The 23,181-nt window shown below is 40.0% G+C and overlaps 1 protein-coding gene across 1 annotated transcript in view; it reads right to left on the bottom strand.

The window, feature by feature from the left end:
• Kynu (kynureninase) overlaps positions 1-23,181 on the bottom strand; it is a 150,711-nt gene that overhangs the window by 12,843 nt on the left and 114,687 nt on the right.

Raw genomic sequence — 23,181 nt, 5'->3', positions numbered from 1 at the left:
GAGACAGAGAGAGAGAAAGAGAGAGAGAGAGAGAGAGAGAGAGAGAGAGAGAGAGAGAGAGTTGTGTGTATGTGTTTGGTTTCTTCATAGGAAAGTGTCACATATGACATACATCTGGGAAATGTGATTATGGAAATGAGCACATATGAAAGAAGCAATGAAGGATTTGGAAGGACCATGATGAAGACAGGGTGGGCGAAGAGAACAGAACAGAGGAATCAGCAGGAGAGACATGTCAGGGAAGGAGGCATTAGGCGACTTACGGACAGAGTGGTAATTATCATCTGCCCCAAAGATGAAAAATTTTATCATCAACTGAGATTCTACTAAAAAAAAAGCGAAATAATAGAACATTTGAGTTTTTTTGGATTATTTCTGAAGTATTTTACTGAATAAGGATTGATTCGAATCTTTATACTGAAAAAACACAGTGACATCTGTGAGTCACAGGGCACACTGACTAGCCTGGGTATTAGAAGGTTAGGTTACACGGAGCTCAGAAAGGAAAGGAAGTCACAGCAAAGGCTGATGGGTGGTTAGGCAGAAAAAGGAAGAGATGTGCTAAACCCATCATTATTCAATGAAAGAAAATGACAATTTTTAAAAATAATTTTTAAATAAAATTATAAGATTCAGAAGTTTAAAATCTTGAGCAGAAAAGATGCGCTGAGATGCTCCTTTAAAGGAACGTAAAACAGAAGACACAACATTAAACAACACTGAATAAATTCTAGACACATTGTCAAAACAAGTGCCAATGTGTCCAGGGAGCAGTCTTGAAAGAGAACAATATTTGATTGTGTCAGAAAGCAAGCAGATTCATTCAAAATGAGTGATTCGGAAGTGAATAAAAATAAAGGAAAAATATAGTTATTTTCTTTTTTTTAAAGCAAGATGCAACCTTCATGTCTGACGAGGTAGATTCTTATTAAAATGATTAAATAATAAAAATGGTATCTCTTATACTAGTGGTGACTTGCAGCAAAAACAGTTAAAAATTTCTGTACATTTCTGCCCGCCTCTAATCCCAGCATTCAGAAGGCAGAGAAACATAGATTTCAGTGAGTTCAAGGCCAGCCTGTTCTACATAGTGAGTTCCAGAGCAGGCAGGAATACATAGATTCTGGCTCAAAGAATCAAAATAATTTTTTTTCTGGACAGATACAGGACTATTGACAAAGAAGACACAGAGCAAGCTACATGGAATGACAGAAATCCTGCAGCAGAATAATTTCTGCCCTACCCGAAAACAAGGTTTATGAAAGACGGGACTTGGAAACGATGTTCGTTTAACACGGTATTAAAGCTTCACCTCCGCCACACCCTCGGATCCCGGCCCGCAGCAGCTCTCTGCTCCCAAACCCCGTGGGAGAGAGACCTCACCGCCTGGTCAGGTGGGCACTCCTGAGGCTGCAGAGCGGAAGAGACCACCAACACTGCCCACCCCTGCCCACATCCCTGGCCCAAGAGGAAACTGTATACGGCCTCTGGGTTCCTGTGGGGGAGGGCCCAGGAGCGGCAGGAACCCTGTGCCTGAGACACCGCCTGAACCTGAAGGAAACAGACCAGATAAACAGTTCTCTGCACCCAAATCCCATGGGAGGGAGAGCTAAACCTACAGAGAGGCAGACACGCCTGGGAAACCAGAAGAGACTGCACTCTGCACACGTTACTGATTCCAGAGGAAAACACGAAACGCCATCTGGAACCCTGGTGCACGGAGGCTCCCGGAAAGAGTGGCTCAGATCTTCCTGGTTGCTGCCGCCACAGAGAGCTCACGGGCAGCACCCCGCGAGCGAACTTGAGCCTCGGGACCACAGGTAAGACCAACTTTTCTGCTGCAAGAGACCTGCCTGGTGAACTCAAGACACAGGCCCACAGGAACAGCTGAAGACCTGTAGAGAGGAAAAACTACACGCCCGAAAGCAGAACACTCTGTCCCCATAACTGGCTGAAAGAAAACAGGAAAACAGGTCTACAGCACTCCTGACACACAGGCTTATAGGACAGTCTAGCCACTGTCAGAAATAGCAGAACAAAGTAACACTAGAGATAATCTGATGGCGAGAGGCAAGCGCAGGAACCCAAGCAACAGAAACCAAGACTACCTGGCATCATCGGAGCCCAATTCTCCCACCAAAGCAAACACGGAATATCCAAACACACCAGAAAAGCAAGATCTAGTTTCAAAATCATATTTGATCATGATGCTGGAGGACTTCAAGAAAGACATGAACACACTTAGGGAAACACAGGAAAACATTAATAAACAAGTAGAAGCCTACAGAGAGGAATCGCAAAAATCCCTGAAAGAATTCCAGGAAAACACAATCAAACAGTTGAAGGAATTAAAAATGGAAATAGAAGCAATCAAGAAAGAACACATGGAAACAACCCTGGATATAGAAAACCAAAAGAAGAGACAAGGAGCTGTAGATACAAGCTTCACCAACAGAATACAAGAGATGGAAGAGAGAATCTCAGGAGCAGAAGATTCCATAGAAATCATTGACTCAACTGTCAAAGATAATGTAAAGCGGAAAAAGCTACTGGTCCAAAACATACAGGAAATCCAGGACTCAATGAGAAGATCAAACCTAAGGATAATAGGTATAGAAGAGAGTGAAGACTCCCAGCTCAAAGGACCAGTAAATATCTTCAACAAAATCATAGAAGAAAACTTCCCTAACCTAAAAAAAGAGATACCCATAGGCATACAAGAAGCCTACAGAACTCCAAATAGATTGGACCAGAAAAGAAACACCTCCCGTCACATAATAGTCAAAACACCAAATGCACAAAATGAAGAAAGAATATTAAAAGCAGTAAGGGAAAAAGGTCAAGTAACATATAAAGGCAGACCTATCAGAATCACAGGAGACTTCTCGCCAGAAACTATGAAGGCCAGAAGATCCTGGACAGATGTCATACAGACCCTAAGAGAACACAAATGCCAGCCCAGGTTACTGTATCCTGCAAAACTCTCAATTAACATAGATGGAGAAACCAAGATATTCCATGACAAAACCAAATTTACACAATATCTTTCTACAAATCCAGCACTACAAAGGATAATAAATGGTAAAGCCCAACATAAGGAGGCAAGCTATACCCTAGAAGAAACAAGAAACTAATCGTCTTAGCAACAAAACAAAGAGAAGAAAAGCACACAAACATAACCTCACATCCAAATATGAATATAACAGGAAGCAATAATCACTATTCCTTAATATCTCTCAACATCAATGGCCTCAACTCCCCAATAAAAAGACATAGATGTAACAAACTGGATACGCAACGAGGACCCTGCATTCTGCTGCCTACAGGAAACACATCTCAGAGACAAAGACAGACACTACCTCAGAGTGAAAGGCTGGAAAACAATTTTCCAAGCAAATGGTCAGAAGAAGCAAGCTGGAGTAGCCATTCTAATATCAAATAAAATCAATTTCCAACTAAAATTCATCAAAAAAGATAAGGAAGGACACTTCATATTCATCAAAGGAAAAATCCACCAAGATGAACTCTCAATCCTCAATCCTAAATATCTATGCCCCAAATACAAGGGCACCTACATACGTAAAAGAAACCTTAATAAAGCTCAAAACACACATTGCACCTCACACAATAATAGTAGGAGACTTCAACACCCCACTCTCATCAATGAACAGATCATGGAAACAGAAATTAAACAGAGACGTAGACAGACTAAGAGAAGTCATGAGCCAAATGGACTTAACAGATATTTACAGAACATTCTATCCTAAAGCAAAAGGATATACCTTCTTCTCAGCTCATGGTACTTTCTCCAAAACTGACCATATAATTGGTCAACAAACGGGCCTCGACAGGTACAGAAAGATAGAAATAATCCCATGCGTGCTATCGGACCACCACGGCCTAAAACTGGTCTTCAATATCAATAAGGGAAGAATGCCCACATATACATGGAAATTGAACAGTGCTCTACTCAATGATAACCTGGTCAAGGAAGAAATAAAGAAAGAAATTAAAGACTTTTTAGAATTTAATGAAAATGAAGGTACAACATACACAAACTTATGGGAAACAATGAAAGCTGCGCTAAGAGGAAAACTCATAGCGCTGAGTGCCTGCAGAAAGAAACAGGAAAGAACATATGTCAGCAGCTTGACAGCACACCTAAGATCTCTAGAACAAAAAGAAGCAAATACGCAAAGGAGGAGTAGAAGGCAGGAAATAATCAAACTCAGAGCTGACATCAACCAAGTAGAAACAAAAAGGACCATAGAAAGAATCAACAGAACCAAAAGTTGGTTCTTTGAGAAAATCAACAAGATAGATAAACCCTTAGCCAGACTAACGAGAGGACCCAGAGAGCGTATCCAAATTAACAAAATCAGAAATGAAAAGGGAGACATAACTACAGATTCAGAGGAAATTCAAAAAATCATCAGATCTTACTATAAAAGCCTATATTCAACAAAACTTGAAAATCTACAGGAAATGGACAATTTCCTAGACAGATACCAGGTATCGAAGTTAAATCAGGAACAGATAAACCAGTTAAACAACCCCATAACTCCTAAGGAAATAGAAGCTGTCATTAAAGGTCTCCCAACCAAAAAGAGCCCAGGTCCAGACGGGTTTAGTGCAGAATTCTATCAAACCTTCATAGAAGACCTCGTACCAATATTATCCAAACTATTCCACAAAATTGAAACAGATGGATCACTCCCGAATTCCTTCTATGAAGCCACAATTACTCTTATACCTAAACCACACAAAGACCCAACAAAGAAAGAGAACTTCAGACCAATATCCTTTATGAATATCGACGCAAAAATGCTCAATAAAATTCTGGCAAACCGAATCCAAGAGCACATCAAAACAATCATCCACCATGACCAAGTAGGCTTCATCCCAGGCATGCAGGGATGGTTTAATATATGGAAAACCATCAACGTGATCCATTATATAAACAAACTGAAAGAACAAAACCACATGATCATTTCATTAGATGCTGAGAAAGCATTTGACAAAATTCAACACCCCTTCATGATAAAAGTCCTGGAAAGAATAGGAATTCAAGGCCCATACCTAAACATAGTAAAAGCCATATACAGCAAACCAGTTGCTAACATTAAACTAAATGGAGAGAAACTTGAAGCAATCCCACTAAAATCAGGGACTAGACAAGGCTGCCCACTCTCTCCCTACTTATTCAATATAGTTCTTGAAGTTCTAGCCAGAGCAATCAGACAACAAAAGGAGGTCAAGGGGATACAGATCGGAAAAGAAGAAGTCAAAATATCACTATTTGCAGATGATATGATAGTATATTTAAGTGATCCCAAAAGTTCCACCAGAGAACTACTAAAGCTGATAAACAACTTCAGCAAAGTGGCTGGGTATAAAATTAATTCAAATAAATCAGTAGCCTTCCTCTATACAAAAGAGAAACAAGCCGAGAAAGAAATTAGGGAAACAACACGCTTCATAATAGACCCAAATAATATTAAGTACCTCGGTGTGACTTTAACCAAGCAAGTAAAAGATTTGTACAACAAGAACTTCAAGACTCTGAAGAAAGAAATTGAAGAAGACCTCAGAAGATGGAAAGATCTCCCATGCTCATGGATTGGCAGGATGAATATAGTAAAAATGGCCATTTTACCAAAAGCGATCTACAGATTCAATGCAATCCCCATCAAAATACCAATCCAATTCTTCAAAGAGTTAGACAGAACAATTTGCAAATTCATCTGGAATACCAAAAAACCCAGGATAGCTAAAACTATCCTCAACAATAAAAGGACTTCAGGGGGAATCACTATCCCTGAACTCAAGCAGTATTACAGAGCAGTAGTGATAAAAACTGCATGGTATTGGTACAGAGACAGACAGATAGACCAATGGAACAGAATTGAAGACCCAGAAATGAACCCACACACCTATGGGCACTTGATTTTTGACAAAGGAGCCAAAACCATCCAATGGAAAAAAGATAGCATTTTCAGCAAATGGTGCTGGTTCAACTGGAGGTCAACATGTAGAAGAATGCAGATCGATCCATGCTTATCACCCTGTACAAAGCTTAAGTCCAAGTGGATCAAGGACCTCCACATCAAACCTGATACACTCAAACTAATAGAAGAAAAACTAGAGAAGCATCTGGAACACATGGGCACTGGAAAAAATTTCCTGAACAAAACACCAATGGCTTATGCTCTATGATCAAGAATTGACAAATGGGATTGCATAAAACTGAAAAGATTTTGTAAGGCAAAGGACACTGTGGTTAGGACAAAACGGCAACCAACAGATTGGGAAAAGATCTTTACCAATCCTACAACAGATAGAGGCCTTATATCCAAAATATACAAAGAACTCAAGAAGTTAGACCGCAGGGAGACAAATAACCCTATTAAAAAATGGGGTTCAGAGCTAAACAAAGAATTCACAGCTGAGGAATGCTGAATGGCTGAGAAACACCTAAAGAAATGTTCAACATCTTTAGTCATAAGGGAAATGCAAATCAAAACAACCCTGAGATTTCACCTCACACCAGTGAGAATGGCTAAGATCAAAAACTCAGGTGACAGCAAATGCTGGTGAGGATGCGGAGAAAGAGGAACACTCCTCCATTGTTGGTGGGATTGCAGACTGGTACAACCATTCTGGAAATCAGTCTGGAGGTTCCTCAGACAATTGGATATTGAACTGCCTGAGGATCCAGCTATACCTCTCTTGGGCATATACCCAAAAGATGCCCCAACATATAAAAAAGACACGTGCTCCACTGATCTTCATAGCAGCCTTATTTATAATAGCCAGAAGCTGGAAAGAACCCAGATGCCCTTCAACAGAGGAATGGATACAGAAAATGTGGTACATCTACACAATGGAATATTACTCAGCTATCAAAAACAATGACTTTATGAAATTCATAGACAAATGGTCGGAACTGGAAAATATCATCCTGAGTGAGGTTACCCAATCACAGAAAAACACACATGGTATGCACTCATTGATAAGTGGATATTAGCCCGAATGCTTGAATTACCCTAGATGCCTAGAACAAATGAAACTCAAGATGGATGATCAAAATGTGAATGCTTCACTCCGTCTTTAAACGGGGAACAAGAATACCCTTGGCAGGGAATAGAGAGGCAAAGATTAAAACAGAGACTGAAGGAACACCCATTCAGAGCCTGCCCCACATGTGGCCCATGCATATACAGCCATCCAATTAGACAAGATGGATGAAGCAAAGAAGTGCAGGCCGACAGGAGCCGGATGTAGATCTCTCCCGAGAGACACAGCCAGAATACAGCAAACACAGAGGCCTATGCCAGCAGCAAACCACTGATTTGAGAATAGGACCCCCGTTGAAGGAATCAGAGAAAGAACTGGAAGAGCTTGAAGGGGCTCGAGACCCCATATGTACAACAATGCCAAGCAACCAGAGCTTCCAGGGACTAAGCCACTACCTAAAGACTATACATGGACTGACCCTGGACTCTGACCTCATAGGTAGCAATGAATATCCTAGTAAGATCACCAGTGTAAGGGGAAGCCCTGGGTCCTGCTAAGACTGAACCCCCAGTGAACTAGATTGTTGGGGGGAGGGCGGCAAGAGGGGGAGGATGGGGAGGGGAATACCCATAAAGAAGGGGAGGGGGGAGGGGGATGTTTGCCCGGAAACCGGGAAAGGGAATAACACTCGAAATGTATATAAGAAATACTCAAGTTAATAAAAAAAAAAAAAAAAGCTTCACCTCCATGCATTCAGACCCAAGAATGTGCCTGGCACTGGCAGCCAAACTTTGTAACAGTCACCCAGAGTGATATTGGTTGTAGAGATGTGCAGGGGTCATGGGGAACAGCGGAGGCTTGCAAATGGATGGGAGGACTAGAGCTCCTAAGGAGAGCCCAATCGCAGTGGTGGGCCGTAGCAGCATTGAAAGGCTGATGCAATGTGAAGTCACCTGAGGCACCAGGCAGAGTGAACTGGAGGGGGTTAGGACCTATAAGGCAGGTGATGCATGTGCTGCCAAGGGTGAAACGAAAGAGGTGACCCAAGCCTCTCAGGAAAGCCTAAAGGATTGATTCCCAAATACTGAGCTTTGACTCGATTGCACTGTTGGAGCCTGCTTTTGTCTTCTGCCAATTGCATTTGTATCCTGTGTCTTCCCTCTTGAAGTAAAACAGGTTCTTTATCTTGGATGTTGCAAGAGCACACAGTTGAGAGGCTTTAAACATTATTAAGAGGAAATTTTGGAGTTTTATAGAAAGTTTAATAAATATAACTGGAATGTTTTTTTAGGAGCAGCTTTTAAAATACTTAAATTTATAAGGCTATTGGATGTCGAGGTTTATAAAATGTTTTATTAATATATCTTCTTAAAATGAGTAAGTAAGTAAGGTTAAAAATTAGGGCCACAACTATGAGCACGAACTCAGAAATTGAAATGTTTCTATCTTATGATGTAGGATGACAATGACCTAACTCGTCTGGTAAAGAGCTTGAAGCAGCTTGTCAACCTATGGTCCCAGCCCTTTTGGGGTTGAAAGACCTCTTTAGAGGAGTAGCCTAGGATCACCAGATGCTTGCACTGTGGTTCATAATACTGGCAAAACTGCAGTTGGGAAATAGACATGAGGTTGACTTTTTGGTTGGGTGTCACCACAGAATGAGGGACTGATTTGAAGGTTGAACCATTAGTAAGAGTGAGAAGCCCTGGCTTACAGAATGTCTCTCCTTACCTAAAGTCATTTCATGGTTAAGTATGTATGTCTAGCCTGCTTGTCATTACTAACTTTGTTACACTTAAGCTATTTTGATAAAGTGAGTCATATCAGAAACTGCTATATTCTGTAATGGTAGCTATAAAAGGATCAGGAAAAGTTCGCCGTCTCTTTGTGGGCTGTGTTTATGAGTTAAAGTTTTATTTTGATACTAAAAGAGCATCAATTCAGAAACTGTTATTCCTTTAAAGCCCAAACTTACAGAGATAAAGCTATAAATTCCTAATCTTATAAAAACTATTAACGTAAACCATTAGAGATAATTAAGACATGCAAGTTAATGATCAGCCATCTTATAAATGATCAAATTGTTTAATGTGCTAGAATATTACTTTTAGTCCTGCTAAGTGCTAATGTAATTAATTACAGAAAAACGTTTTATTTAGCCTCTACATGAGTTTTTAATATTAAAATTAAAAGAAACTGAAACTGAAAACAAGGAAAATTTGTTTAGCTCAGATATACTTGTTAGAGAATTATTATCAAAATTGCCAGAGATCTGATGAATGCAGCATTTAAAATGTCTAATTGAAAAGCTACTATGAGACTCCCAGCTCCTCGCATCGATGCTGAGCTGTCCAAAAAAGATGACAGACACTGGAGAGTCGATTGCATGCCTTTGCCTAGACAAAGTAAGGTCAGTCCCCCTGCCACCCTGCCTCATTTCTCCCCAACAGGAAAACTCATCTTCTGGATATGACAGCCAAAGACAGATGCTGTCCAGGTACCTCTTCCCCCAATGCCATAGACATCTTAGAAGGGATGACCTTCTAGGTAATGGACTAGGCTCTCTCATTTTGGTTGATACATAAGCCACTTGAATTATACTTCCTACTCTAATGTATCCTTCTCAGATTTCTGTTATTGATGGCTTTATCAGCTCAGCAGCAGCAAGCAAGCAGGTCCTTCCCCAGGACTGCAGCCACCTTGTTAGCTTATTTTACATTTAGGCCTTGCTTTTTCTAGAGCTCCTATGTTTTCTGCTGAAAAAGAGAGGTTTGCCTTCCTAACCAGCTACATATTAGAAAATAAGAGGTTTCAGACAGAAGTTTACGCTAACAGAACATGTTTTATAATGATTGTTCTCAGAAATAACTGTTTCTCTGGTAAATGCTTAGATGGAAAGAAAAGTGGTTGAACTCTGCCAGTTTTGAGGGTCTAAGAAAATGTCATAGGACCTGAAACTCTCTAAGTTCTATTGGTCTAAGAAAGTGTTCTAAGGACTGAGGATATGAAAGCTCAAGAACTGAGAACATCATCCCCAGTGATGGAGTTAGAGAAAGGATTGAAGGAGCTGAAGGGGTTTGCAACTCCATAAGAACAACAATAGAACCAACCAGAGCTCTCAGAGCTCCCAGGGACTAAACCACCATCCCAAGAGAACACAGAGATGCACCTATGGCTCCATCTGCACACATAGCAGAGGATGGCCTTGTCAGGCATCAATGGGAGCAGAGCCCCTTGGTCCTGTCAGGGTTCCATGTCCCAGTGTGGGGGAATGTCAGGGTGGGGAGGCCGGGTGGGGTGGGATAGCAGATTTCTAGAGGGGGGAAGCTGGGAAATGGGATAACATTTAAAATGTAAATTACAAAAAATGCAATTAAAAAAAGAGAAAAGAAAGCTCAAGAAAAGTTCGGAGTCACAGAAAACTATTTAAGATATATAAATGCAAGTTGTGAAGTTATAAGGAAGTGACTCAAGTCATGTGACAATGGGAAATGCTTCAGAATTCTTCCCCCTTCTATGCTGTTGATACACTAAGATTTCAGAAGTTCAGAGTTTTAACAATGATCAGAGGAGTTCTGATATGCTGGTTGAGCAATTATGTCTATTATCAGTCACAAGCTCGAGATCTTAAATTCTTTGCTTTGTTTTCTTTTTCTAACGTTTTTATTGAAATTTTTAAATTTACATTTCAAATATTATCCCCTTTCCCAGTTTCCTGTCCATAAACCCCCTATTCCATCCCTCTTCTTCTATGAGGGTGTTCCCCTACTCATCAACCCACTCCTTCCTGCCCTCCCGCCCTGATATTCCCCTGTACTGGGGGTTCCAGCCTTGGCAGGACCAAGGGCTTCTCCTCCCATCGGTGCCCAACATGGCCATCCTCTGCTAAATGTGCAGCTGGAGCCATGGGTCTGTCCATTTGTTCTCTTTGGATAGTAGTTTAGTCCCTGGGAGCTCTGGTTGGTTAATATTGTTGTTCTTATGGGGTTGCAAGCCCCTTGAGCTCCCTCAATCCTTTCTCTAACTTCTCCAATGGAGACCATGTTCTCAGTTCAATGGTTGGCTACAAGCATTCATCTCTGTATTTGTCATGCTCTGGCTGAGTCTCTTAGGAGACAGCTGTATCAGGCTCTTGTCAGCATGCACTTCTTCACATCAGCAATGTTGTCTGGGTTTGGTGGCTGTATGTATAAGGGCTGGATCCCCAGGTGGGGCTGGCTCTGAATGGCCATTCCTTCAGTCTCGGTTCCAAACTTTGTCTCCATATTTCCTCCTATGAATGTTTTTGTCGCCTCTTCTTAGAAGGAATAAAGCATCCGTCCGCACTTTAGTTTTTCTTCTTGATCTTCATGTTGTCTGTGGATTGCATCTTGGTTATTCCGAGCTTTAGGGCTGATATCCACTAATCAGTGAGTGCATACCATGTGTGTGTGTGTGTGTGTGTGTGTGTGTGTGTGTGTGTGTGTGTGTGTTTCTTGTTTGTTTTTTTAACTCATGATGATATTTTCTAGTTCTATCCATTTGTCTATGAATTTCATGAAGTCATTGTTTTTGTTGTTGTTGTTGTTGTTGTTGTTGTTGCTGCTGCTGTTTTTCGGACCTGAGGACCGAACCCAGGGCCTTGTGCTTGCTAGGCAAGCGCTCTACCACTGAGCTAAATCCCCAACCCCGAAGTCATTGTTTTTAATAGCTGGAATAGTACTCCATTGTGTAATTGTACCACATTTTCTGTATCCATTCCTCTGTTGAAGGAAATCTGGGTTCTTTTGAGATTTTGGCTATTATAAATAAGACTGTTATGAACATAGTGGAATATGTGTCCTTGTTATATGTTGGAGCATCTTTTAGGTATATGCCCAGGAGTGATGTATCTGGATCTTCAGGTAGTACTATGTCCAATTTTCTGAGGAACCTCTAGACTGATTTCCAGAATGGTTTTACCAGTCTGCAATCCCACCAACAATGGAGGAGTGTTCCTCTTTCTCCGCATCCTCGCCAGCATCTGCTGTCACCTGAGTTTTTGATCTTAGCCATTCTAACTGGTGTGAGATGGAATCCCAGGGTTGTTTTGATTTGTATTTCCCTGATGACTAAGGATGTTGAACATTTCTTTAGATACTTCTCAGCCATTTGATATTCCTCAGCTGAGAATTCTTCGTTTAGCTCTGTATCCCATTTTTTTAATAGGGTTGTTGGTTCTAAGTATAGACTTAAAGGTGCTTCAGATCAGTTCACTATAAAGCAGAGAATTTATTATATAGCTTTAAGAGAAAATTGTTTCTACATAAACCATTAGAGAGCATTAGAGATAATTTGGCCATACTCTAAAATGGGGAGCAGTGGGGAGGGAATGAAATGAAATAAATGACTGATCTCTAGTCTCATTTCCAGGCTCCTTCAATATAGTTACTATGGTATGAGACATCCCAGGGCCCTCGGTCTATCTGTTTCTGTTATTACTGTTGAGTCTTGCATCAGTGACTTGACTAGTTAATACCGTTGTTCTGGGAATCATTAAACTGATACTTATTTAATCTGAACATAAATAGGTACACTTTTGTAGTCAAGGATTTGACTCAGTATACAACTCCAGGAGATACTGCAAGATCCAACAGGAAAAATATACCTTGCAGATTAAGAATTCTGTTTGCAGTTAAGAACAAGTTCCTGTTTGGCCTATACTTATTTGACCCATCTGTACCAGATGTGATTGATCACATGTAGGCCAGAAGTAAGCAGTCAGGAAGTGTGTCAGGATGTATACTTGCCCTGATTGGAAATCATGGGAAGTGCAGTGAATTATGGATTTTGCCTTTTTAAGCCCCTGCAAAATGTGACTTGAGCCATTTTCTGAGAACCTAGAGATGAGGGTCCATTAACTCAGTATTTTTTTTAAATCTTGCTTCAAATTTGGCCTTAACTTGTATTAGTAGTCTTATTCTGGAGCAGTAGGATTAATATATAAACTTTGAAGAAAAACACATTAAAGCTTCCAATGTAATTGCAAGAGTTCACAGATGAAAATTAAGAGGAAGGAGGTAAATTATTGCTACATTTAAGTTATGTAATTTTGCACTTGATAAGAAAAAATTGATAATGTAATATAGTATCATTTGTAATTGTTTAAAATAAAAATGTAAATACAAACATGCATTATTACACAAATATATTAACAAGAAACATTTAAGGACTATATTTATAAACAACTGCAAAAGAATGTAATTAGTAATCAATATCAGAAAAAAAAGCAAATTATCCTCAAGTTTATGTATAAATTTAATGAGTCACATAAAAATGCAAACAAGCTTGTTTTTATTTATGAGAAGTGACGCTGACTCAATGTCACGTGGAAAACAAATAGCACTAAAGAAAAAAATATGGTGACACGGAATATTCCTGGAAGAGTTTACTCTCTGTGAAATTTCCAATCGAAACAATATGCACCACGTCAACAAGTGAATAAATACATAATTCATTGTGTAATACAACTAAGAATTTTGAGATTGTTTCTGCAGAGCATCGAACAAGAAATGGAAGATTATTGAAGTAACAATCTAAATACTCATTTTCAATTCATATCAGAAAGAATGCATTAATTTTCCTTTAAAACACATGACTTATTTTATATAGGTGGGCATTTTGTCTACACTCTGTCTATTCTCATGCCTCTAGTGCCTGCAGAAACCAGAAGCTGGCGTGGGATTCCCTGTAGCTGGGGTTTCAGACAGTTGTTAGACACCATGTGGTTGCTGCCAGTAATTCCAAGGTCCTTTAGGAGAGTAGCAAGTGATCTTAACAACTAAGTAGCCTTTCTAACATCTAGTTAATCTTAACATGTATCTAGATACAGTTCAACTATAGGGGAAGAAGGAAATAACAGCATTCATGACAACATGATAGGAATGGCAGTCATTATAATAAGTGGGTCAACCACCATGCCACTGATGTATGGAATGCAGTGACCTGATTAGAATACGTTTAGAATAGAAAGGAGGTCACCAGAGTTTGCAAAAGGCAAAGGAAGAAATGGAAGAAAGTTGATCAATTGGTAATAAGTTGAAATTAGAAAGAACTAAGAAGCTATTAGCCCAAATGCTTGAATTACCCTAGATCCCTAGAACAAACGAAACTCAAGACGGATGATCAAAATGTGAATGCTTCACTCCTTCTTTAAATGAGGAAAAAGAATACCCTTGGCAGGGAAGGGAGAGGCAAAGATTAAAACAGAGACTGAAGGAACACCCATTCAGAGCCTGCCCCACATGTGGCCCATACATATAGAGCCACCCAATTAGACAAGATGGATGAAGCAAAGAAGTGCAGACCGACAGGAGCCGGATGCAGATTGCTCCTGAAAGACACAGCCAGAATACAGCAAATACAGAGGCGAATGCCAGCAGCAAACCACTGAACTGAGAATAGGACCCCCGTTGAAGGAATCAGAGAAAGAACTGGAAGAGCTTGAAGGGGCTCGAGACCTCATATGTACAACAATGCCAAGCAACCAGAGCTTCCAGGGACTAAGCCACTACCTAAAGACTATACATTGACTGACCCTGGACTCTGACCCCATAGGTAGCAATGAATATCCTAGTAAGAGCACCAGTGGAAGGGGAAGCCCTGGGTCCTGCTAAGTCTGAACCCCAAGTGAACTAGACTATGGGGGGAGGGTGGCAATGGGGGGAGGGTTGGGAGGGGAACACCCATAAGGAAGGGGAGGGGGGAGGGGGATGTTTGCCTGGAAACCGGGAAAGGGAATAACACTTGAAATGTATATAAGAAATACTCAAGTTAATAAAAAAAAAAAAAAAAAAGAAAGAACTAAGAAATTCTGGAGGGACACTGTGACCATAGATCACAATTAAGCGTAATGTATCTCAAAAAGGAAGAAAAGGAGTACAAATGGTCTTGCCATAAAACGTGATAAGTATATGAGACAGATACAGTTAACCTGAGTTTTAAATGCACACATGCATCAAATCTTTGTGTGACCTTAATATTTGTCATTGTTATGGTTTGATGCATTGGTTACATCTAACTTAGCCTCTCTAGAAAATCATAACAAAATAATTCAGCAAGAATTGTCAAGGGGTGATAGACATTCCACACCTGGAGCCCTAGCCCTGAGACGTAGAGACAGTTAAACCTAACTCAGAAGCAGACGCAAATACTTGGTGACTTTCAGGTCACTTGTACTATAGGTGAAGGTCTCATCTTAGAAAAAACAAAAGTCTAAAGATGAAAAGATGAGAACAGAGAGAAAAAAAAACCCAGAAAGGACAACGTGTATAAAGAGGTAAAAACTTGCCTTAAGTTTTCCATCACAGCATCAGCTTTCCACACAGTGTTGACAATGCTAATTATAGTTCCAGGATTCATATTTCACCCCTCAGTTAAGAAAAATTGAAGAGTTTAATTGTGGCCTCTATTGGTATAAATAAATAAAAAGGATAATTCCAGCCTATTATTGAAGAAGTATTATTTGATGTGCACCAGTGGAAAGCAAAGGAATAATTGCTATAAAAGTTAAAAATACTTATTCTCTTGACTTGGCAAGTTCACATCTTAGAATAACTTTTTCTTTGGAAAAACATACTTTGAAGAAAATTATAATTAGAGCCACAACATCTTTTCAGTAACTGTTCAAGACTGAAAGAAACACTTCTTTAATTGGGAAGTTGGTTTTTACAAATTATAGAAAATCTACATAATAAATTACTGTGCAGTTAGTGAGTAAAAAGTGAATGGCACAGAGTGGATGTGCTAATAAGGAGTGACTACAAAGTTACACAAAAACAAGAGAGATGAAAAATACCACACAGTATTAAATAATTACTTGTTCATTTCCTTTTGTTTTTTTCTCGATCTAGAACATCCATTTTTGATCGTAGAGACTTGACTGTATTTGTAGGTCAAGGTAATGTGTGGGGTGTGATGTGTCATAAATCTTGACACATCAAGCACAGGCAAAACAACTGAACCACCTTGGGGTGGGGAGGGGGATTTCCTGGGAAACGTGAGCAAAAGGATTGGTGTATTTTAGAATGAGAGGAATGAAAGAAAGTAGCAGGGAAAAGTAAAGAGGCACAGTTTTTCAGTGAAGTAGAGATTTCCCCAAGTGGAGTACTCTTTGTTGTAAAACTCACATCTGTGTCCACCATTTAAAACGTAATGTACAAGCAATGGAGAGGCATGTGTAGAAATTTACTCAATGTTTTAAAAACTTGCTTTCTTTTAATTTTTAAAATTCTTTATTTAAACTGGAACCCCCCAGAAGTATACTTAGGAAAGTATTTATTATTTTCATTACATCTATTTATTTACTTATTCATTTACTGATTTTTCATGGGGAGTGGGTGGACTTATATGCCACAGTGCTTTGTAAGGTTTAGAAGAAAACTTGACGAATTCATTTTTCTTCTACCATGTGGGTACCAGGGATTGAACTCAGTTCAGTAGGACAAAAAGCACCATTATCCACTGAGCCATCTCACTAGGCTTCAGGATGTTTATTCTTTTATGTATGCTTGAAAAAATATCCATAGGAGGGGATATGGAAGCAAAGTTTAGAGCAGTGACTCAAGGAATGGCCATTCAGAGTCTGCCCCAAATGTGGCCCATATATATACAGCCACCAAAACTAGATAAGATTGATGAAGCTAGAAAATCCATGTCGAAAGGGACCGGATAGAGATCTCTCCTGAGAGACACATCCAAAGCACATCTAATACAAAGGTCAATGCTAACAGCAAACCGCCGAACTGAGAATAAGACCCCCTTAGGGGGAATTAGAGGAAGGATTGAAAGAGCTGAAGGGGCTTGCATCCCCATAAAAACAACAATGCCAACCAACCAGAGCTTCCACAAACTAAACCACTATCGAAAGACTATACATGAACTGACCCAGGGCTCCAACTGCATATGTAGCAGAGAATAGCCTTGTTGGGGAACCAGGGGAATGGGAAGCTTTCCACCAAAAACCGAAACAACCCAATCAAAAAATGGGGTCTAGAACTAAACTGAGAATTCACAATAGAGGAATCTCAATTGGCTGAGAAAAATCTAAAGAAATGTTCAAAGTACTTAGTGATCAGAGAAATGCAAATCAAAATGACCCTGAGATTCTACCTTATGCCAGTCAGAATGGCTAATATCAAAACCTCAGGTGACAACACATGTTGGCGAGAATGTGGAGGAAGAGAAGCACTCTTGCATTGCTGGTGGGATTGCAAACAGGTACAAACAATCTAGAAATCAATTTGGAGGTTCCTCAGAAAATTGAAATAGACGTACTTAAAGATCCAGAAATATCACTCTTAAGAATATACCCCAAAGATGCCCCACCATGCCACAGGGGCACATGTTCCACTATGCTCGTAGAGGCCTTATTTGTGAGAGCCAGAAACTGGAAACAACCCACATATCCCACGACAGGAGAGTGGATACAGAAAATGTGGTTCATTTACACAATGGAATACTACTCAGCTATTAAGAATGAGGACATCCTGAGGTTTGCAAGCAAATGGTTGGAACTAGAAAATGTCATCCTGAGTGAGGCAACTCAGACCCAAAAGGGACATGTACTGTATGTTCTCATTAATAAGTGGATATTATCCCCCCCCCCAAAAAAAAGTACAGAATACCCAAGATACAGCCCACAGAACTCAAAAAGGTCAACGAACTGAAAGGCCAAAGTGAGACCTCAGTTCCACTTGGGAGGGAGAAGAAAGCAACCACAAGGGGTGAGGGAGGGAAGGACAGGGGAGGGAAAGGGAATAGGGGTTGGGGGGAGAGGGGAAGATGATCTTGCATAGGGTGGGGGAAAAGGATTGAAGCCCTGAAGGCCAGCAGAAAGAATGGAAACAGGCGACCTTAGGAGGAAGGAGGTTGGGAAGACCCTCTAGAATTTACCAGAGACCTGGGGAGTGAGAGACTCTCAGGACTCAAAGTGGAGGACCCTAGACGAAAGACCCTACAGTGGTAAGAGGGAACTTATTGATTCCACCTCCAGCAGAAAGACAGGGCATCAAGTGAGGGATCGGGTTGCTATCCCATAGCCAAAGCTCTGACCCATAATTCTTTCTGTTTGAAAGAAATGTAGGGATGGAAGTGGAGAAGAGCCTGAGGAAAAGACTATCCAGAGACAGAGCCAAAGTGGGTTCCAGCTCAAGGGGAGGCCCCAAGACCTGACAACATCACGGAAACTGTGGAGTGTTCACAGAAAGGGTCCTATCATGACTGCTTTCCATAAGACCCAACAAGCAGCCTGAAGAGTCAGATGCAGACATGTGCACCCAACCAACAAACAGAAGCTGCTGAGCCTTCTGGTTGAATTAGGGGAAAGCTGGAGGAAGCTGAGGAGGAGAGCAACCCTGTAGGAAGACCAGCAGCCTAAATTAACCTGGACCCCGGGGATCTCTCAGACACTGGATCACCAACCAGGCAGCATACACCAACTGAGATGAGGCCTCCAATACATAGACAGCAGAGGACTCCTGCCTGGGTCTGCATTCAGTCAGAGAAGATGCACCTAACCCTCAAGAGATTGGAGGCCCCAGGATGTTTAGAGGTCTGGTGGGTTGGGTGGGGTGGGAACATCCTTGTGGAGACAAGGGGAGGAGTGAGGGGGGTGTGAAGAGGCGGGAAGGAGGTATGGGATGTGGAACCCTTAGGAGTAGACAAGGAGGGGAATAAAATCTAGAGTGTAAAAGCAAGTAAAAAAAATTTTAAATAAAAAAAAAGCCCCACTTACAGACCACATGATGCTCAAGAAGAACGAAGACCAAAGTGTGGATACTTCAGTCCTTCTTAGAAAGGAGAACAAAATACTTACAGGAGGAAATATGGAGACAAAGTGTAGAGCAGAGACTGAAGGAAAGGCCATCCAGAGACTGCCTCACCTAGGGATCCATCCCACATATAGTCACCAAACACAGGACTATTGCAGATGCCAGGAAGTGCATGCTGACAGGAGCCTGATATAGCTGTCACCTGAGAGGCTCTGCCAGAGCCTGACAAATATAGAGGTAGAGTCCTTGCAGCCAACCATTGGACTGAGAATGGAGTTCCCAATGGAGGAGTTAGAGAAAGGACTGAAGTAGCTGAAAGGGTTTGCAACCCCATAGGTAGGAAGAACAACAATATCAACCCAGAGCTCCTAGGGAGCAAACCACCATCCTAAGAGAACACAAGGGGGGAACCTGGGACTCCAGCTTTATATGTAGCATATGTTAGGCATCAGTGGGAGGAAAGCCCCTTGGTCTTGTGAAGGCTCGATGCCCCAGTGTACGGGAATGCCAGGGCGGGAAGGCATGAGGGAGAGAGTGTGTGGGTGCATGGGTGGGTAGGGAGCCTTATAGAAGCAGGGGGAGGGGTGATGAGATACAGGGTTGCTGGAAGGGAAACCCCGGGAACAGGGATAACATTTGAAATGCAAATATATAAAATACCCAATAAAATAGAAAAAAAGAGAACTGACTGAAAGATAGACATAGAACACTTAAAAGGCATAACATAATCAGAGACACTTCTGTTTATGACTTATAAAATCCATGCCCAGACAAATGGGAAAACAAAAACAAAAAGGGAAAAAGTGTCTGTGTTATTCTAGTTAAAAGAATCATTACCTCTGCAAACATTTACAGGATAGCTAATAATTTGCTACTTAATCTACATGATGCTCACACTTGCGGCAGCCCCACATTGAACATTTTATTAAAGAAAATATTTCAATAGAAGGTTGTTTTGAAAAACATTTTTAAGAATTAATTATTGGCGCAATAGATTAAATGATGATTTTTCTGAAATGTTAAGGAAAATGTAGGAAAGATAAAATTTATTGATTCATGAAGAAAATAGGTAGAATTTTAGGCAAAGGCATGAACTTGGAGTAACCTTCATTTTGAAAATAATGATTTATTATGTAGTATTATATCTTTTACAGCTATATATCAAGATAGTCTATGAGCCCTTATGCATACAATGATACCAAATTTACCTCTTGGCATTTTCTTGGAAAAAAAATCTGACTCTAAGACATAGTTGTGGAAAGTATAGTAATGTCTTTCTTCATTTTATTTTTAATGGAATTGAAGCAAAACTTGGAGGCAATATTTCAATCTTTCCTTATTTAGCAAGCTTTCTTTTATTTTTGTATATTCACTAAAGAACAGAGTACTTTTCTTCTCTGCGTACGGGATAATATTAAAAATTGAAGAGAATAAGTTATGATGGTTTCAGTTTATGTTTCACGGGAGCATCAAAGACATACATAGTATCAGAGGAGGAATGATAACTGGCCTTGAGTATACATGATGACATGTTCATAACAGAAATATGAGCAAAAGACTATACCAAGGGGGAGATGTGTTCTTCTCTACAGATAAACTCAAAGCTGATTCTAAGCTATAGTCAAAAGAAAATAAATTATAGTACCACACGTCAGAACGTTTGGGATACACTGAATATTAGCCAAAGATGAAAGGCTATAGCTGTAAGTGTTCAGATCAAAGAATCAGAGAGATGGCTCATAAATTACCCAGTAATGCAGACTACATTCTCAAATGTAGTTCTCAAAACTACAGGAAAACAAGACAAATTCACACTTATATGTAGCTGGTGGCAAGAAATAATAGTCAGGATAGCAATTAACGAAATCAAGACTAAAAGAATAATAAATAGAATTATCAATCAAATAGCTGTTTCTTTGAAAAAACGTACAAGGGTAGTAAACTCTCAGACAAACCAAACAAACAAAGAAAAAACTTGCTATTTAATAAAACCAGAGATGACACAGAAGATGCCTACTCTCTCCAGACTTACTCATCATACTGCTCCGGCTTAGCCCGAGCAATAAAAAAAAATGTATGAAAGACAAAGGTTGGAAAGGAAAAAGTTAAACTACGTCTAATTGTAGGGAACATGATTCTATACTTAAATGACCCAGAAACCCATCAGAGAATGTTTAAATCTCATAAGCACAGTCAAAAAGGTACAGGATATAAAATGAGTATACTAAATTCATGGTGTCTATATGTCAATCATGAACTTGCTGATAACAAAGTTAGTAACAAGATGTTACTCACAACAGCTTTGGGAACATCTGGGAATAGAGCTAACAAGATATTAAAGACCTCTACAAGGCAAACACTAAAAAAGAAATTGCACAAGGCAGTGGTTGGTGGCATAATTAATTAGTATCACAAAATGGCTACATTAGCAAAAGTAATCTACTGCTTCAATGGTACTGTCATCAAAATTACAATGAAGATTTTTCACAGAACTAGAAAGCTTCCAATTATTCATTTAAAAAAAAATGAGAGCATGGACAGTCAAAGCAATCCTAAGGAAAAAGGCATAGCAAGATGCATCTCATTACCTGACTTCAAGCTATACTACACATCCATAGTGACAAGGACAGCATACTACTGGCACAATAAACAGACATATAGACCAATGCAATAAAATAGATGGTTCAGAAATAAACCCACACATCTATGGACACCTAGAGTTCAACATAGAGTTCACCTAGAGTTCCTTGCAGAAGAAGGAAATTAGATATATGAAACTCAGGCTGCATACACCTCACTCAAAAATGGTTCAAAGACTTTAATTGAAAACCCCAAACATGGAAATTTCTGGGGAAAGGCAGAGAAAATGTTCCAGGATTCCGTTACAGACAAGACCCTTCTGAATGAATCATTTACAAGAAGATCACATCAAAGTCAAAAGATTTTGTACATTAAACTATCCACCGAGTGGGCAGCCTGAAGAATAAGAAAAATGTCTTCGCCAGCTGTGCTTCAGAGAAAAAGTTATTATCTATCCACAGAAATCTGGTAATAAATGATTGGATTAGTGATCTAAGCAGACAGATCTTAAAGAAAGCATTCCAAATGACCAATTAGGAGTCTTAATTATCTAGGAAATGCCAATTAAAACTGCTTTGAAATTCCATCTCACTCAATTCAAAGAGGCTATTGTCAAGTAAATGAATGACAGCATAATACTAGTGAGCATGTGGGGAAGAGAAACACTATTGGTGGGGGTTTAAACTAGAGCAGCATTCTGGAAGGTTCTCACACAAGTATAAATAGAACTATTATAGAATATAGAAATACCACTCCTGGGCATTTCTCCAAAAGACTCTCTAGCCTACTATAGAGATAGTTGGAGATACGTCTGCTGGCTCTTTTACTTATAATAGGAAAAATATCAAATCACTTCATTCGTTCACTTAAAGATGAGCAGAAATTTAAAATATGCTAATACATATATATGGAATATTATTAAACATAAAAAGTAAAATTTTGAAATATTCAAGGCAATAAGTAGAACTGACAATATTGTAGTATGTGAAGTACCCCAGGTTCTGCAAGACACATGCTGAATGTTCTCTCTCACATGCACACCATTCCTTCAAATTTTTGTGTTATGTATACGAGAGGGAATGGGAGTAAGGAAGAGGGACCATGAGTTGAGAGAAAGGGGGCTTGAAGGGGAAAGGTGTGTATGCTGGTTAGTTTTAAAGTCAAATTGACACAGCTAGAGTCATGTGTGGGAAGACAGAACTTCAGGTGAGAAAATGTCCCCTACAGACTGGCCTGTGAACAGGCTAGTAAATCACACTCCTCCATGGTTTCTGCTCCAGTTCCTGCCTCCAGGTTGTTGCCTTGACTTCCTTTCCTGTTGGCCTCTGATTGGGACACACAAACTAAAATGAACCTTTTCCTCCCCATGTCCCTTTTGGACATACTGTTTTATCATAGCAATAGAAACCCTAAATAAGAAAGACTTAGCTTCAGGCCATGGAGTAATTCTGGGACAGACCTGATCGTGTGTTTTGTGGAGGTGCCTTATTTAGGGTTTTTTATTACTGTGATCAAACACCATGACCAAAAAGTAAGTTGGGAACAAAAACGTTTATTTCACTTATATTTCCATATTATAATTCATCATCAAAAGGAGTTGGGGTAGGAACCTGGAGGCAGGTTAGTACTGTCTTTCTACCTATGACTTGTTGAGGCTGCTTTCTATAGAACACAGGACCACCAGTACCATGGATGGCACTACCCTCAATGGGTTGGATCCTCTCCCATCAATAACTAACCAAAAAGTACCTAACAGGTTAGTCCACAACCTGACCTATAGAGGCACTTTCTTACT

The sequence above is a fragment of the Rattus norvegicus genome, chromosome 3 (genome assembly GCF_036323735.1).
Source record: "Rattus norvegicus strain BN/NHsdMcwi chromosome 3, GRCr8, whole genome shotgun sequence".
In the NCBI taxonomy this organism is placed as follows: domain Eukaryota; kingdom Metazoa; phylum Chordata; class Mammalia; order Rodentia; family Muridae; genus Rattus; species Rattus norvegicus.
Note: the sequence above shows the minus strand (reverse complement) of the source record. Positions and strands in the feature narration are given on the sequence as shown.